Below are 15961 nucleotides of genomic sequence, written 5' to 3' on the forward strand. Positions count from 1 at the left end.
AATATATTGAAATTGCAAACGTCACAGGACCTTACAGGGACCCTAAAGGTCTTTACAATTAGCCTGCATTGTCTTGATTTAATATTTTGTTTTTCCCCAGTTACATGGAAAACAATTTTTTTTACATTTGTTTTTAAAATTGAGTTCCAGATTTTCTCTCCCTTCCTCCTTCCCCACCCCCACTGAGAATTCACATATGAAGTTATGCAAAACATTTCCATAAAAGTCATGTTGCTAAAGAAAACATAGATTTTCCCCCCTCCAAAAAAAAAAACAAAAAACCCTTCAAAAAAAAAAAAAGCATACTTCAATTTGTGTTCAGACACAATCAGCTCTTTCTCTGGGGATGGATAGCATTTTTCATCATAAGTCCTTCAGAGTAGTCTTGGATCATTGTATTGCTGAGAATAGCAAAGTCATTCACAGCTGATCATCCCACAACATTGCTATTACTTTATGCACAGTACATTTCACTTTCCATGAGCTCATGGAGGACTTTCCAGGTTTTTCTAAAAGCATCCTGCTCATGGTTCTTATAGAACAATAATATTCCATCCTAATCAACACAACACAACCTATTCCCCAATTGAAGGGCATCCCCTCAATTTCCATTTTCATTGCCCTGAGAAAAGAGCTGCTATAAATATTTTTGTACATACAGGTCCTTTTCTTTTTCCTTTTAAGAGAAAACAAGCATTCCTTTCTCCTTTGTCTCTGTGATATCATCCATGAGAGTAGATAATTCCCCTTGTGACTTTTCAGCCTATTGGATTCTTATCAATTAGCAAATGAGATGCTTTGATATCATGCTATCTTACTAAGACACTGATAAGCACAATATGTAGCCCACAGTAGGCACTTAACAATAAACTTTCCTTTCTTCTCCCCTTACCTGTGTCTGTTGTAAAACCTTCTGTGGAGATCCTTCAAGAGACCCTCCTCTGAATCTTTTCTCCCCCTGAGGCCTTTGTGTAGCCCTGAGACAGGTGGTCTTGATTTTTCTCTCCCTTATGAACATCCCAAATTATTTTCCTGCTTGTACCTGCCTCCATTGATTTCTTTGTTGCTATTTCTAGCATGTAGCATCATCAAAAAGACATCACAGGCGATTGAAACCTACCATGTGTCTTTCCTTGGCCCTTTGGGTCACTTGTAATTTTGATTCTTCCAAGATGATAATATTCTATGACTCACAGCAACATAGCATCATCAGGAAAACAGGAGTGTTAGAAATGAGATTTTGCCATAACAAATAGTTGAGGGGTCATTGGGAGTAATACAAATATTCCTAAAATTAATCCAGACATGTTTCTTTCTATTGTACAATTCCAAACTAAGATCTTTGTCTAGAGGACCTAAGTTCAAATCCTGCTTTTGAATATTGTTACCTGTGTGAGCTTGGGCAAGTCATAAGCTCCCTCTACCTCAGTTACCCCATATGTTTAATGTTGGAGTTGGACTGGAAGGGATATGATTTTCCTTCCAGCTCCAGGTCCATGATGCTATGATCCGTCCATATCACCCCATCCAAACTATAGATGTTACTAAATCTTAAAACAATACTAAGATTTGGGGGATTGCATCCACCTATGATAGATCTTTTCTGTGGGTCTGCCATCCAGCTGTATATCATCCTCTAAAATTCTTTGTCTCTTTTCCGTTGTTATGGATTTCACTGTAGAGCCTTGGGAGTATTTCAGAGCTGAATAACATTAACACTGACCATTTGGAGAACTTCCCTCTCATTGAGTAAGAAATTTATAATTTAGCTCCATTCCGCCAAGTATAGCTTTAGGAGGCTGTAAACTCCATAGCTTAACATCACATATATACCCCTCTCCCAATTTTGCTTTTCTTTATAAGTTGTCTCTGTAACCACTTCCTCACAACCTTACATAATTTTAACATATGGGTGATAAACACCTTGTTTGTAGAGAGCCCACAAGCCCACATTTTGTTCTATCGAGTCAAAAGCTTTTCCCCTCATTAAAAAAAGAAGCCAGGCTAGCCAAGATCGTAAATTCTCCATGTCTCTGTCAGTTGAGTAGCTGAAAAGCTAAGGAATGCAATAGAAAGATGTCTTTAAACACCTTCGTCCACTTTTCAAGTTTTTATCAAGGGCACCCTCAATGTATACAGACTATTCTGATAAATATTTTATAGCAAGGGGAAAAGTCAATAGTTGCTAATACCTTCTTGATTACTTCCTCCCTCTTTCTCCTCCTTTTTTGTAAAAGCAGTGACTAAAAATCAGTTAAATTCAATTCCATAAACACTAACTGAGCACCTGCTGTGGAACAGATATACAATACTGCTGGGTGCAAAGTCACCTCAGAGAGCTTACGGGATCTTTTCCTTTTCCCACAATCTCCCATTATTCAACGTATCTAGAAAAGCGATCCCCCTCAGATTGTTTCATCTCAAAGTTTTCTTCTGAGTAAATCAAATCAGATTCTTCCCTTCTTAGGTTCCTCACATTGTACATTAGGTGCTGAGCTGGGAAGAGTCCAGATGTGTTGTTGTTCAAGTATTTTCAGTTGTGTTCTTTTCTTCATAATCCCACATAGGGTTTTCTTGGTAAAGATGCTAGAGTGGTTGGCCATTTCCTTCTTCAGCTCATTTGACCGAGGAGGAAACTGAGGCAAACAGAATTAAGTGATTCTCCCTGAGTCACATAGCTAGTAAATGCCTGAGGCCACATTTGAACTCAGATCTTCCTGATGCGGTCCATTTTTGCTTATTTTTAATATTCATTTATTCCTATTGACTTAACATCTTTTTGGCTCCAACTCAGTAATCTAGTTTATCAACATCCTTTTGAATCCTGACTCTTCCTTCCACTGTGAAAGTCTCATGTCATCTGCACATTTGATACATATACCAATCTATACCTTTGTCCAATTCATTGATAAAAATGTCACCTCTTTTTCTTAGATAATATTATTCAGAGCTTGCCAAATCCAATGTCCTTCTACTCTCTCTCTGAAGAATATAATCATAATTTACAAGCATAAAACTGATCTGAGTTAACCTACAAGACTTTGACCTCCCGAATTTCTTATTTTCCACCATAATTTTCACAATTCTCTCACATATCAAAGTCACTCACCTGCCCCTTTCTGTCACCATCTTTTTTGCAGATGAAGAAAGATTCATAGGATCATTGACTTAGATTGAAAGGAAACTCAGAGACCATCTAGTCCAACTCATTTATTTTCAGAGGAGGAAACTGGGGTCCAACAAGTTTAAGTGACCTGCCAGGGTTATACGGGGAGTCAGAGGAAGCTATTTAGGGATCACCTATACCTCGAGAAGTAAGCTTCTCCAGAGTTGACAAGGCTGGACCTCAGAAAACAGAGTCACAGCCTTTTCCCAGGCTCATACCGGAATCTTTTCCTGCTCCAAGTATTTCTCAGAGCGTGTTTTCCACTGGCACTGATTCCAGGAGCCCCGGGTCACGTCTGTGTCTCCAGCGAGATCTAATTCCATGGCAAGATTCTGCTCCTCAGCCTTCAACAGTGATCAAACACCCACCTACCTTCCAAGCCCAGAATCCTATGGAAATATTGATTGTATCTGTTTAGGAGCCTTTCAGGGATTGGGTCTAGATGTGATCTGCTTTAAATAATCAACTTTTTGAGTTATTAAGGGTAAAAATGATGACTTACTAGTCCCTTTCCTTCTCCTACATCTTCTTCTTCCACCCCCGGAAGAGAATGAACCCAAAATGCTGTTTGATGAGAAGGAATAGAATCAATGATATAAACCACCTTCTGTTCAAAGTGAGAAGGGAGGATCTGTTGGGACTGAGTTCGATTCAGCCTGCAAGAACATTAATGATGTGAACAGCAAGCAAATAACACGCTAGCAGTGTTCACAGATGGTGCTAAATCGGGAAGTGCTGTTAGCACCACGGCTGAGAGAGGGGGAAAGGAGGTAGAAATGTGGGCAAGAAATAGCCAAGATTTAAAATGTCACTAATAGAACAAAGGAGGAAAGAGTCTCAACAAAGGAAAAAGAAAAGCATTTTGTGACAGATTAAAGCACTTGTGACAGAATGGGCAAAAGCAGCGGGAGAAAATAGCGCTGGGGATTTAAGATGGAGACCCTGGAAGGGATCTAGACCAGACCCCCCTAATTCACAGATTAAGAAACTGAGGTCCAAAGTGGGGAAGTCGCCTGGTCCGATACCCGCCAGTAAGCCGAGGTTCCTCACCGACAGTCCCATGTTCTTTTCACCACACCATGATTCAGCTTGTCTTTATCACTTCAAGCCACATAATTTCAGCGTTAGAAGCTGACCCCAGAGATTACGTTCTCCAAGCTATTAACCCACTCGCTAGAGAAAATACTGCTCTCTATAGCTCATATTGGCAGGCTAGATCCCCAGGCAAACCTAAATCTAACAAACTAAAAGAAATTTAACTAAAAAGGGATTTACCTGAGCTTTCCTGAGAAATGCCACCCTTTGGCCATATTATTCTTATATACTTCAGTGACTTCTCTTTTCAATTTCATTTAGAATCTTTATGACCTACGGAAAGCTTATAGGTTGCCTTGAAGGTTTGTCATATTTGCACAGCAATCTTTTTAGAATTCTGATGCTCTTTCCCTAGTCTAAAGAAATGAAATTATCCTTTCAAATTATTTCCCCACAGTTTCTTCAAAGCATCAATTTTGTATAAATTATATCATTGTTTACCATTTAAGGGGAAGCGAAGAAGGAAGGAAAAGAATTTAGAACTCAAAAATTTTTTTTAATTGTAAAAACTGTTTTTATGAACAATTGGGGAAAAATAAAATATGATTCAAAGAATAAATTATATACTATAAAATCATTAATTTTAATATTTAGAGGCTCAGATTCCAAAGTTTATAGAGGCGGCAGGTATGGTAGTCAGATCACTTGTCTGTCTCAGTGAGGGAAAGAAGTTCAGTCAACAAAAGCCAAACAGCCTTTTTCTAGGCCCTCCATTGAAGTTGGGTGATTCAGTGAGGGTGAGGGAGTGGCCTGGCCCAGGAGAGTGAAGCAGGAGAATGCCAAGGTGCCACCCAGCTCTGCCACCCATTCAGCATTTCATTCTAGATCAGAAGTCTTAACTAGGAGCAGTGACCTTCTTTATTTTTAAAAATATTTTAATAACTATATTTCAGTATAACTGCTTTCCTTTGTAATTTGTAATTGTAAATATATATTAATTTTATGCATTTAAGAACATTATTTAATAATAATAATAAATAAAAACAAAAATTTTTTTAATTTTTTTAAATAACATTATTCAAAGAAAGGGTCCATAGACCTCACTTGAGTACCAAAGGGAGTCTGTGACCCCAAAAAAGGTTAAGAACCACCGGACTAGAGTTGTCTAAAGTGCAGAGGAAATAGAGGTTTGTTAGCTGCCAAAACAGGATCCCAAAACATGATAGAAGCCACTTATTCCCATAGAGATGTGACCTCAAAAGCCAGCATCCCTTCAAGAGCTAGACACAAGATGGAGGCCAGTCAAAGAAATGAGGAAGTAAACTCAGTCTGCAAAACCCATCCATGCCCTTTCCCTACAAAGCTGCATAGAGAGTCTTTGGCTAAATGAAACCTAAAGGGAGGTAAGCATCAGAAATAGGGTTGAATATATTGGATTATTTGCTATCTAGGAGAGGGGATGGGGAAAAGGGGGGGGGGGAATTGGAACATAAGGTTTTGCAAGGGTAGTGTTGAAAAATTATCCATGCGTATCTTTTGAAAAATTAAAAGCTTTTATAAAAAAAATTTTTTTTTAAAAAAGAAAGAAAGAAATAGGGTTGAAAGAATAGGTTTCCCAGATCCTGGGAAAAGAGAACCGCATGGGGCAAAATATGTTTGTGTAAATATAACTTTTTTATTAAAGCTTTTTAATTCCCATTGGCAGAGGTGAGGATTTCTCTCCTGAGAGTTACCCACGCCAATGAAATCAGAGGTCTAGACCCTGTCCCTTAGAGGCTGTCAGAAAGAGCTAGACATTCTTCAAATTAAGTAGTTCATCCCAAATCTGACTGAAGAAACTCCTGCCTGCTTTAGCTTCTGGCTGTGTGGTACAGGGCAGGTCACTTCTTAGTGCTCTGGGTAATTTTTTAAGAGCATGAGTTGCAATGAAAGCACCATCCCAAATTGGTAAAGGGAATTTCCTCACTCCAGAATTCTCCATAGTCTAAGGTCAAAATCAAGAAAATCACAAGCCCAGGGCCCATCTCTGTCCAACATTTAAGAACTACATAGCACATGGGCTTACCTTGATTTTGAGCAAAACCCAGTGAAAGTTAAATTTTGTAAAATAGGGTAGTAAATTAGAGTGATTATTTACCCTACAGAAAGATTCTGTTCACAAATGCAGGGCCCATCTCTGTCCAACATTTAAGGACTACACAGCACATGGGCTTATCTTGATTTTGAAAGTTAAGTTTTGTAAAATAGGGTAGTAAATTAGAGTGATTAATTCCCTCCAGAAAGATTCTGGTTCACAATACGCTTCTTAAAATGATGGGTTTCCTGGAACCTGATTCTGTTGTACACAACTTTTCACAAGCACTCATTGTATAAAGTGAACTCCACCTTATATGGAAAGCTGTACAGTATGTCCCAATTTCCTGGTTTCTTTCAGGCATAGCCTTATTTCTATTTTGGGACCTTGGTCTCTACTCATTGTTCCAGCTCATGTTGACCCTCCTTTGGAGAAGATCCTCTCCTTTCTCCAGTCAGAATAGAGCATTCAGCCCATTACCGATATATGTCATCTGGACCAAGGATGTTTACTATTGAAGACTCAGGATGTGCTAAGGGTCAGGAAACATGAGATACACTTCCTCTTCCCTTCTCCCTTCCAGGGCTAAGGAGGATAGGAACTTTCCTTTTCAGCATAAAAAGTTTCTTTTCCATTCCCCTTTACCAGATCAGATTTTTAAGAGCTCCTGGGGACCAGGTGATGCAAAGCCATCACTCTCAAAATTGTGTGAGCTCTGGAGTTTGGGTTTCAAAATTTAGCAGTTTAAAAACATTCTCACTGATGCTAAGAAAATACCAAAATAGACTTCCTTAAGGCCGGGTGTTGAAAGAGATGCTCTCTGTGGTTTGACATCAACATCGGGGCCTTTTGGTACACTTTTTAAAAGGAAGTGGGATACAGAAGTGGGCAGAAGTCAATGTCAAGAGCTCTTTGTCATTGGAGGGAACAACAAGGAGTAGATTTCCTCTCACTGACACCATCATAGGGGGAGAGGGGGAGAAAAGCTTCTAAATTATAAATCCAGGGTTTATAAGGAAATGTGTTTACTAGCGTCATCGTTTCCAAAAGCATTTATTTAAGCACCTGCCTGTACTTGGTGCCAGGTTGGGCATTTCACAGCAACGGTTGTAGCTGAACAGGAAAAAACACTGTACTCATCTTGCAACAAACAGAAAAGCCCCCTGGATTCCCCCCAACATTCACCAGTCAATGAGATTTGCATTGCCCCCCCCCCCCAATCAGTGCTTTTCCTGACTCACATACAGCCTCTCACCTTAAGGTAGAGTTTATGGGAAATGCCAAGAAAGAAGAGAAAAAGGAAAAGGAGGGAAAAAAGGAGGAAGAGAAAGTGAAAAGGAGAATGAAATGAAAGAGAGAGAGGGATGGAGGGAAAGAAAGGAAGGGAAGAAAGGAGGAAAGGAGAGAGAAAGAAAGGAAGAGGAAAGAGAGAGAGATGGAGGGAAAGAAAGGGAGGGAAAGAAGGAGGAAAGGAAAGAGAGAAAAAGGAAGAGGAGAGAGAGATGCAGAGAAGGAGGGAGGGAGGAAAGAAAAGAGAGAGAGAAGGAGGAGGAGGGAGGACATAAAGAAGAAAGGAAATTGAGTTGATTAGAATTTCTTTATGTCTTTTCCTCTAACACATTTAAGCAGGTCTGATTTTCATTTGCCCCTAAGAAAGAACCAATAATAAATATAATAGCTAATATAGCACTTATCTGGTCCTTGGCACTAGGCTAAACATTTTACATTTATTATCACATTTGATCTCACAACAACCCTGAGAAGTAGGTTATAAGGAGCCCCCTATTACAGATGAGGAAACTGAGGCAAACTAAAGAGTTTTACTATTATTATTATTAAATGTTGTCAGTGAGGATATTAGCTCAGATTTGGAGGCACCAGCAGAGCAAAGGAACTGCTGAGTTTTTGTGTGGGCTGTTTCCCAAGGAAGGCTCAGGATGTACTGGAGTTTGAGAAAACATAAGCAGAAAATATATTCTCTAGTCTTTCAGTAAAAGGGACAACAGAAACTTTGATTTGGTAAACAAAAAGTAGTTTTGCCTTTTGCTTGGCAAACAACTAAAAATGTCTCAAGAAGGGTGAGACGTCCTTCTGTGTGACCCTCAGAAAGGGCAAAGCTCCAGTGAAGTGACATTTGTGAAGTATGCTAAGGAAAGGGGGAAAACAGGTAGAGGGGTTTGTCTATTTGTTTCTGCTATCTTAGGGAGAGAAAAAAAAAAAAAAAACAAAGAAAGCTTGGGACGATAAAGAGAAAGAAAAACGACTGCAGTTTAGTCTAGCAAGAAAAATGATCTCTATTAGGAGCCATAGATCAAACGATTAATAGGAAATTGGCACCCAAGATTCATTTGGAAGAGGATGAGAGAGCCTCTTAGTTGCCTGAAATTTGTTACCAAGCCTTGGTAATTGCATGCCGGGATCTCCAAAGATCTTTGCCACTTGATTCCTGAATTCCATTCAGAATGTGACTTCTGATAAATCTCAGGGCGCTGGAGAGATGCTGCAGGGTTGGGGACTTAAAAACGGCAGCCCAAAGACGGATGGAATCTTCAGCTACTGTGACAAAAGCAGACAAAAGCAGACCAGAATAAGGGATTTTAATAAATTTCCAACCTCGACCCTTGACCCATCTTGCTAATCTCGTGTAGGTCTGGACACCATATTTTAGAAGGGACATGGACAAGCTGTTGTGTGTCCCAAGAAGAGGGAACATGATATAGTCATGGGACTTACCCAAAAGCAATTTTAGAGGAGCTAACTTAGTTGGCAAAGCCCATGGGCCTTCAGAAATATTATACTAGGAGCAATGGGAACAACTAGGAATATTAAGTCAAAGAGAAGTCTTCAGGGAACAGGAAGGGCCATCTTGTGAAAAGGGGATTAGGTTTCCTTTACTTGGCCCCTGCAGGAAAAACTAGGAACAATGGAAAGGGGAGAAGCACATCAAAGCTATTTTCTGCTTAATAATTGGAGGGGAAAATTCCAACTCCAACCGTGGAAAAGGCTGCTGTGAGAAGTAATACCTAGAGGTCTTCAAGGCAAGGCTGGATGGCCACTGGTCTAGGATGTTGCAGTCCAATGGTTCTTAAAATTGTTGGTCTCAGGGATGAGGTCAGGGGAGCAACAACCCCTTATTCAAAATAAACATGTGACAAATTCATAATGACCATTCTCTTTGCCAAAAGGGACATTTATTTAGGATAAGAGCCCACAGACAAAATGAAGAGACCTAGTAGACACCAGGAATGGTAAATATGAAATAGATCTGGGAGAGGTTTTAACAATTAACAATGGAAAAGACAAATTCCCTGGTGGAATTCACAATTAGCCAGAAAAATGGAAATATTCCATCAAGTGAGAATATGCCATTGACTGGCAGGCTGAATCCATAGAGGAGTTTAGAATCCTAAAAGAGTTAGTTAACAGATAGAGAAAGATACCAGGAGGCAAAATGCTGCGGCAGGGATTCAGCAAAGATAATGTGGGCTGAAGACAGATTTATAGGGGAAATTTAACCTTGGGAATTTGACATACTTGGCTTTCTGATTGGGAACAGTAAGGTGGGGTTACCCAAGACTTCCACAGGGGTGGGACTGTAAGGCTGAGCTGATCCCCATCAGTGCCCTTCCTTGCTTGCCTCAGGAAGTATCATTTTCTTCTTCTTCAGGCTTTCTTCTTTCTTGTTCTTTAGGCTTTCTCTACCAACCTCCTAGTAACCCAGGACCTCATCATCAGGACTCTCAACACTTAATCAATCAACATTTATTATAAACATTATTAATAGACATTTGAATAATGTTAAAAATAAAAACACTTTTAACCAATCAACATTTATTATAAACATTATTAATAGACATTTGAATAATGTTAATAATAAAATGGATAACTTTTATTAAGAACAGTCTACATTCAGACCAGTTCCAATAATCTTGTGATAAAGAGAGCCATCTACACCCAGAGAGAGGACTGTGGGAACTGAGTGTGGATCACAACACAGCATTCTCACTCTTTTTGTTGTTGTTTGCTGACATTTCATTTTCTTTCTCATTTTTTTCCAATTTGATTTGATTTTTCTTGTGCAGCAAGAGAATTGTATACATATGTATGCAGCTGTTGGATTTAACATACGTTTCTATCATGTTTAACATATATTGGACTACTTGCTATCTAGGGGAGGGGGTTGGAGAAGGGGGAAAAACTGGAACACAAGGTTTTGTGAGGGTTAATGTTGAAGAATTATCCATACATATGTTTTGAAAAATAAAAAGCTTTAATTTAAAAAAAAATTTTAAAGAGCTGTCTACAAGCCAGGCTTTTGCTAAACTCTAGAGATACAAAAAAAAAGCAAAGGGCAGTCCCTGCCTTTCAACTTGACCAGGAGACAAGATGCAAACAAGCATATACAATGTCAGCTTTATCCAAAATAAATAGGAAATAACATTAGAATTAAAAGGGATTAGGAAAGGCTTCTTATGGAAAGATGAGATTTTAGTTGGAGCTGAAAGGTAGCCGGGGACTTCAGCACAGGAGGGAGAGCATTCCGGACATGGGAGACAGCCAGAGAAAATGCAGGGAACCTCGCTTTTGCTTTTATAGGTTAAATCCGTCAATACTTACTCTATTAAAAATTAAGATGTGTTATTATGAAAATAAATTTGACCCTAATGGGCTCCTGAAAGGATCCCGGGAAACCCCAGGAGTCCCCAAACTACACTTTGAAAACTGTTGCTATTGAAGGAGATTCTTGTTTGTGTACAGGTTGGATTAGATCAAGGGTGAGGGGAAGAGATTTTGAGGACTACATTTCAATATAATGGGCTTCCTTTGTAATCTTGTGTATTTTTATTTTATACCTTTAAGAACATGATTCCAAGAACCCTTGGGTTAGGGTCTGTGAGGCTCCTGTTTGCTCTGGGGCTGGAGGTCCAGAGCCACAGGTTCCTTTCTACAGAACTTCTGACTACTCGAGACTCCCCACTTAGGGAGAAGCCAGTGCCTGAGGTCCCTCAGCTCCTTATCTTAGGGCCATTTCCACACACACCCCGGCACTTCCCCTTCTCTGCTCTGTCTGCTATCACACACAGACACACCACAAGTGTTGAAACACATTTAGGCTTAACACATTATATGAAAGTGTAAAGAAATGCAGGGTTGACCCTTGGAGTCCTGTTAAATACGGAGCAAAGGCGTCCCTCCAAAAAGAAGGGGCAGGGAACTGGACAAATTGGCCACTATAGTTTGGAGCAGATTCTTGAAGTTATTAGGAACAAGTAAAAGTGAGGGAACACAAACATGCACCAACCAGACCAATCAGTCATTGTCACTTGCTTTTCCAAGTTAGTAAAGGAAACCATGGTTGTTCTCCTCCTCCTTCCTCCCCTCTCCATCTCTTCTCTTCTTCCTTTCTCCTTCCCTCTTCCTCCCTTTTCTCTTCTTCCTCCTTTCTCTCCCAGCTCCATCTCTGTCTGTGCCTCTATTTGTCTCCATCTCTCCCTCTCTGTCTGTCTCTCTCTCTGTCTCTTTCTCTCTGAGAAACACACCTGTCCTCAAAATCCCCTAAAACCTTTTTCCCCATGAAAAAGCTGTAAAGAAGCACCTGGTCGATGCTATTAGGAGGACACTGGAGGGAGAGGCACCTTCCTGGTGTGGCCATTTCCTGCCTGCTGACCAGCCTCTGCTTCTGCCCAGTCCCCAGAAGAGACACGAGTAACTCCTTCATGTCGTTTTGAATGGTTTAAGGAGAGGAAGCACCAACTTGCCCTTCTTCTCAGTCCCAGCCAAGCCAACTTTTTGCCTCCTAATGATAAGCCAGGAGGATGGTGTGGGGAGGACCTCAGGAAGGGAAACCTGCAGATCAGCCCTGTGGAGCTCGAGGAGCCGAAGGCTTCCTGTGTGCCTGCTGCACCCCTCTCCCCACCGTACGGTTGGGAAGTGAGGGGGCTCCCATTTCTAGGGTAAGTTTTCTGTGGTTTCAGAACTGCCTCCTCTCTTCCTACTTGCTGAGGGTCCAGGCAGGGCAGGGCAGGGCAGGCTTCCTCAGGGGGCCCAGAAATCCTCTCCATGGGTAAATCCCCTCAGCAAAAGGCGATCAATCCAAACGATGGACTTGTCCGTCCCCCGGGATCTCGCTGTCAGCCTTCCCCTCGGCCTCAGCCAGGCTTCTGGCCTTTGCCACGCCGTCTCCTAGGTGCCAACTGGACGCACACATCAGTTTCCCTGTATAAGCTGGCAGCGAAGTCTCTCCGGTGGAAGAACATAATTGGGCAGGACTGTGGAAGGCAAACTGCTGGGCGAGTGTCCTATGATTGAAGGATCCAGGTTGTGAGGATGACAAGTGGCCTGATGCGTTTGAGATGCCTGTGGCGTGAAGCAGAATACTTCCCATTAGCAGCTAACCTGTTCTGAGACTCTGGTGATTTAAAAAAAAAAAAAAAAAAAAAAAGGCCTGCTTCCAGATCCTCCAGAACGTGGAGCCCAGAAAGGGCAAACCTCCAACAGGACACTGGGCCGCTCCTTGAGGGCAGCTGCGGAACAGAGCTCACCTTTGGTCTCAATCTCTTTTGTTGAATAATTAATCCTTCTCCCACCTGGATGAGCAGCCCTGGAAAGGTTTAGCAAACCCTCACCTACTGGTGAGCTACTGGTCCTTCCTGTTCATTCACCACTGTTGTCCACCTTCATCCAATTTTATTTTATTAATAATAATAATACCTTTTTATTTTTCAAAATACATGCAAAGATAGTTTGGCTTCTTCCATCCCGAGTCTGTTGGAATTGCCCCGAATCACCTCATTGTTGAAAAGAGCCAAGTCTATCGCAGTGGATCATCACATAATCTTCTTGTAGCTTCATCCAACTTTCACTTGGGGTTCCAAGAAACTGGGGTCACACCCAGTAAACCATCTTGGCAGTCGGGCTAAACCAGGTGTTTAGCACTTAGTAGGCACATAAATGCTAGCCATCATTATTATTAACAACTCTTTCCTCTCCTTCACCGCCATAGCTAATCCACTCACAGATCTTTCACCCATCCAAGCAAACTGGCCAGTTGTGACAATCCCTTATACCAGGGCTGGATGGAAAGGATGCAGAGCATTAAAGTATATAATTATGATATCCTTTTCTTTACATTGCTACTGGTAGAGGCTCTCATCACCTCTCCTTTGGACTATTTCAACAGCCTCCTAATTGTTTTCTCTGCTTCCAGCCTCTCCCCTCTCTAGTCCATTTTCCACACAACTAAATTCATCTTTCTAAGACATAACTATGACTGTGACACAGAAAATTAGGTGGAGAGGGAAGAACAGCAAATTAGTCATTTGTGATAATCCCTTATACTAGGGCTGGATGGAAAGGATGCTGGTCATTAATACATAATTATGAAGTCATGGTTCTTTCCAAGTAATATATAAGCCATTGACCCCAGCTTGGTTCACTGGAGGAGACCGGATTCAGAATTAGGGCCCCAGATTCTAGCCTCCATCAGACATTTCCTACCCGTGTGATTATGGACATGACTGTTTTTCTGACCTGTTTCCTCTTGAAGAAGAGAATGAGAAGGTTGGATCAGGTGACCTCAGAGGGCCCCTCCAGCTCTCCATCTAGGATCCTGGGATAATGTCATATCCATAAAATCTGAAATAAAGTTCTTAAAAAATGTGAGCCTAGAGAAGCATCATGAAGGACGTGATTGCCCTGAATTGAAGCTGGGAAAACTCAGGTGCAAATGAACTATGTTGTAGAATGACTGTTGCTTACCTGGGCTCGGACCCAGGAGACTAACCAGGTTGGCAGGGCTGGAAGGGTCAGGGCGGCCTGTGCTTTGGTTACAGGGGGGGCCCTGTCTTGGACCCAGGAGGGTCCCCAGGTATTGCTCACCTTCTGTGGCCTGTGCCAGGGGCCAGCTTGGCAGCTGAGGGCTGAGCGGGGGAGGCTAGAGCCCTCCCGAGTCTACCTGTCTAGAGGCAGGTGGCCCCCATTCCAAGCTCTAATGGAAAAATGCCTGAGTCACTGCCTTTGATGGGCTTTGCTATTTTTGTGGCCTGGCTTGGCTAAAAATAACTCCCTAAGCCAAGATTTTAGCTGCAGCTGACTGAAGCAAGATCACATTCGGTATTAAATACCTGGCATCCCATCAATGTGAGAACCACATGTCTTTTTATGGCCCGGCCTCTGCCCCACGGCACACACAGTGAGGGAGACGAACGCACCCTACGGTTCCCAGGCTTCTCTCGCCCTCCTGGTTGATCGGCACACCTGCGGAGCGCTGAGAGAGAACCGGCTCCAGGTTTGGGGAGCTGGTCACCTTCCAGTCCCTTTGTTCTCCGTGAGACCCAATGGAACTGTCGGGGAGATCATGGAGAGCTGCTGCCATTTGCAGGGCCTTCCACTCTCCGGGAGAGCTCCCTGGCCCGTCAGCCCTTTGTGATGGGCCTGTTATTGCTACAGCAGAAGGGGCCATTGATGATTTCAGACCCCAACTCTCCAGCTCAATGGCCAAGTTGACCTAGAGTGAAACTGAAAGCTACTGGACTAGAAGCCTGATGAGGGCAGACACTGGGTCTCCCCCGTGGTGGGTACCAAGGATACCAGCCCAGCATCTCACCTGATATAGGTGCTCAGGAGTTAGCCTGTTTTAAGTGATCACATGAAATGATCTGTTTTGCCAGCCTTAAAGCACTATACAAATGTTAACAATAATAATAGTTGGTAACAGTAATAATTAGTAATAGGAGTGCTGCCTTAATAATAATGATAGTCATAGCTAGCATTTTATATAGTGCTTTAAAACTTACAAAGAATTTTACAAATATTATTCAGTGCTCACTGGGAGGTAGATATTATTATCCACATTTTACAGATGAGGAAACTGAGACAGGCAGGGGTTAAATGACTTGCCCAGAAATTTGCTTTTCTCAATGATCCATATCTATTATAAGAGTTTTGTTCTTATTTCTTTTTTCAGTGGGGGAAGGGGAAAGAAAAGAAGGTCGATTTTCACTATTACAAATTTTCACTACTACAGATTATTTGTCCTGGATCTATTTTCCAGGAAAATAAAATTTAATTTTCAAAAATGTTTTTAAACAAAAAAGAAAGAAGAAGATTTTCCCACACCCAGAGTTACTCAGATAATGAATGTCCGAGGCCATATTTGAACTCGGGTCTTCCCGACTACCAAGCTATCCCCCCAAATGTGTTTAGGATGAAGAAAGTGCACTCTGCCCTAATGGGACCACAACTGGAACACTTTGCTCAGTTCTGGGCACCATGTTTTAGGAAGGACTTGACAAGCTAGGAAACATACAGCAAAGGGGGCAACTGGGATGGGCTGGTAAGAGGATGGCCTCAGATGATCAACTGAAAGTATCAGGACTGTTCTCGTTCTCTCTCTCTCTCTCTCTCTCTCTCTCTCTCTCTCTCTTTCTTACACACACATACATTCATACATCTGCAAATAATTCCAGACATTAGAGCTGGTGGATTAGTGTCCCATACCAGGGGGGTTGAGCATCAGCACGGGAGTCACAGGAGGTTGTTCAAATAGAACCTCAGACACTCTCCGGCTGCCTGACCTGGATGAGTCACGACCCCAGTGCCCTTCTCACACACAAGAAGGTTCTGTGCTGCGAACTAAAGTCCCACCAAGCCCCCCGCCTGCCTTCTTGAGCCCCAAAGGCCTCCGG

At 41.8% G+C, this 15961-nt stretch overlaps 1 protein-coding gene and 1 long non-coding RNA gene across 2 annotated transcripts in view; one reads left to right on the forward strand and one right to left on the reverse strand.

Moving 5' to 3' along the window:
- Positions 1–15961, forward strand: part of MYO1D (myosin ID) — a 376233-nt gene that overhangs the window by 355929 nt on the left and 4343 nt on the right. The gene's annotated exons all lie outside the window — the stretch shown is intronic.
- Positions 8552–12224, reverse strand: LOC105750534. Its single transcript, XR_001121103.3, has 2 exons — positions 11872–12224; positions 8552–8831 (listed from the first exon to the last, which is right to left on the reverse strand). It is a non-coding gene; the product is annotated as an uncharacterized LOC105750534 (long non-coding RNA).

The sequence above is a fragment of the Sarcophilus harrisii genome, chromosome 4 (genome assembly GCF_902635505.1).
Source record: "Sarcophilus harrisii chromosome 4, mSarHar1.11, whole genome shotgun sequence".
NCBI lineage: Eukaryota > Metazoa > Chordata > Mammalia > Dasyuromorphia > Dasyuridae > Sarcophilus > Sarcophilus harrisii.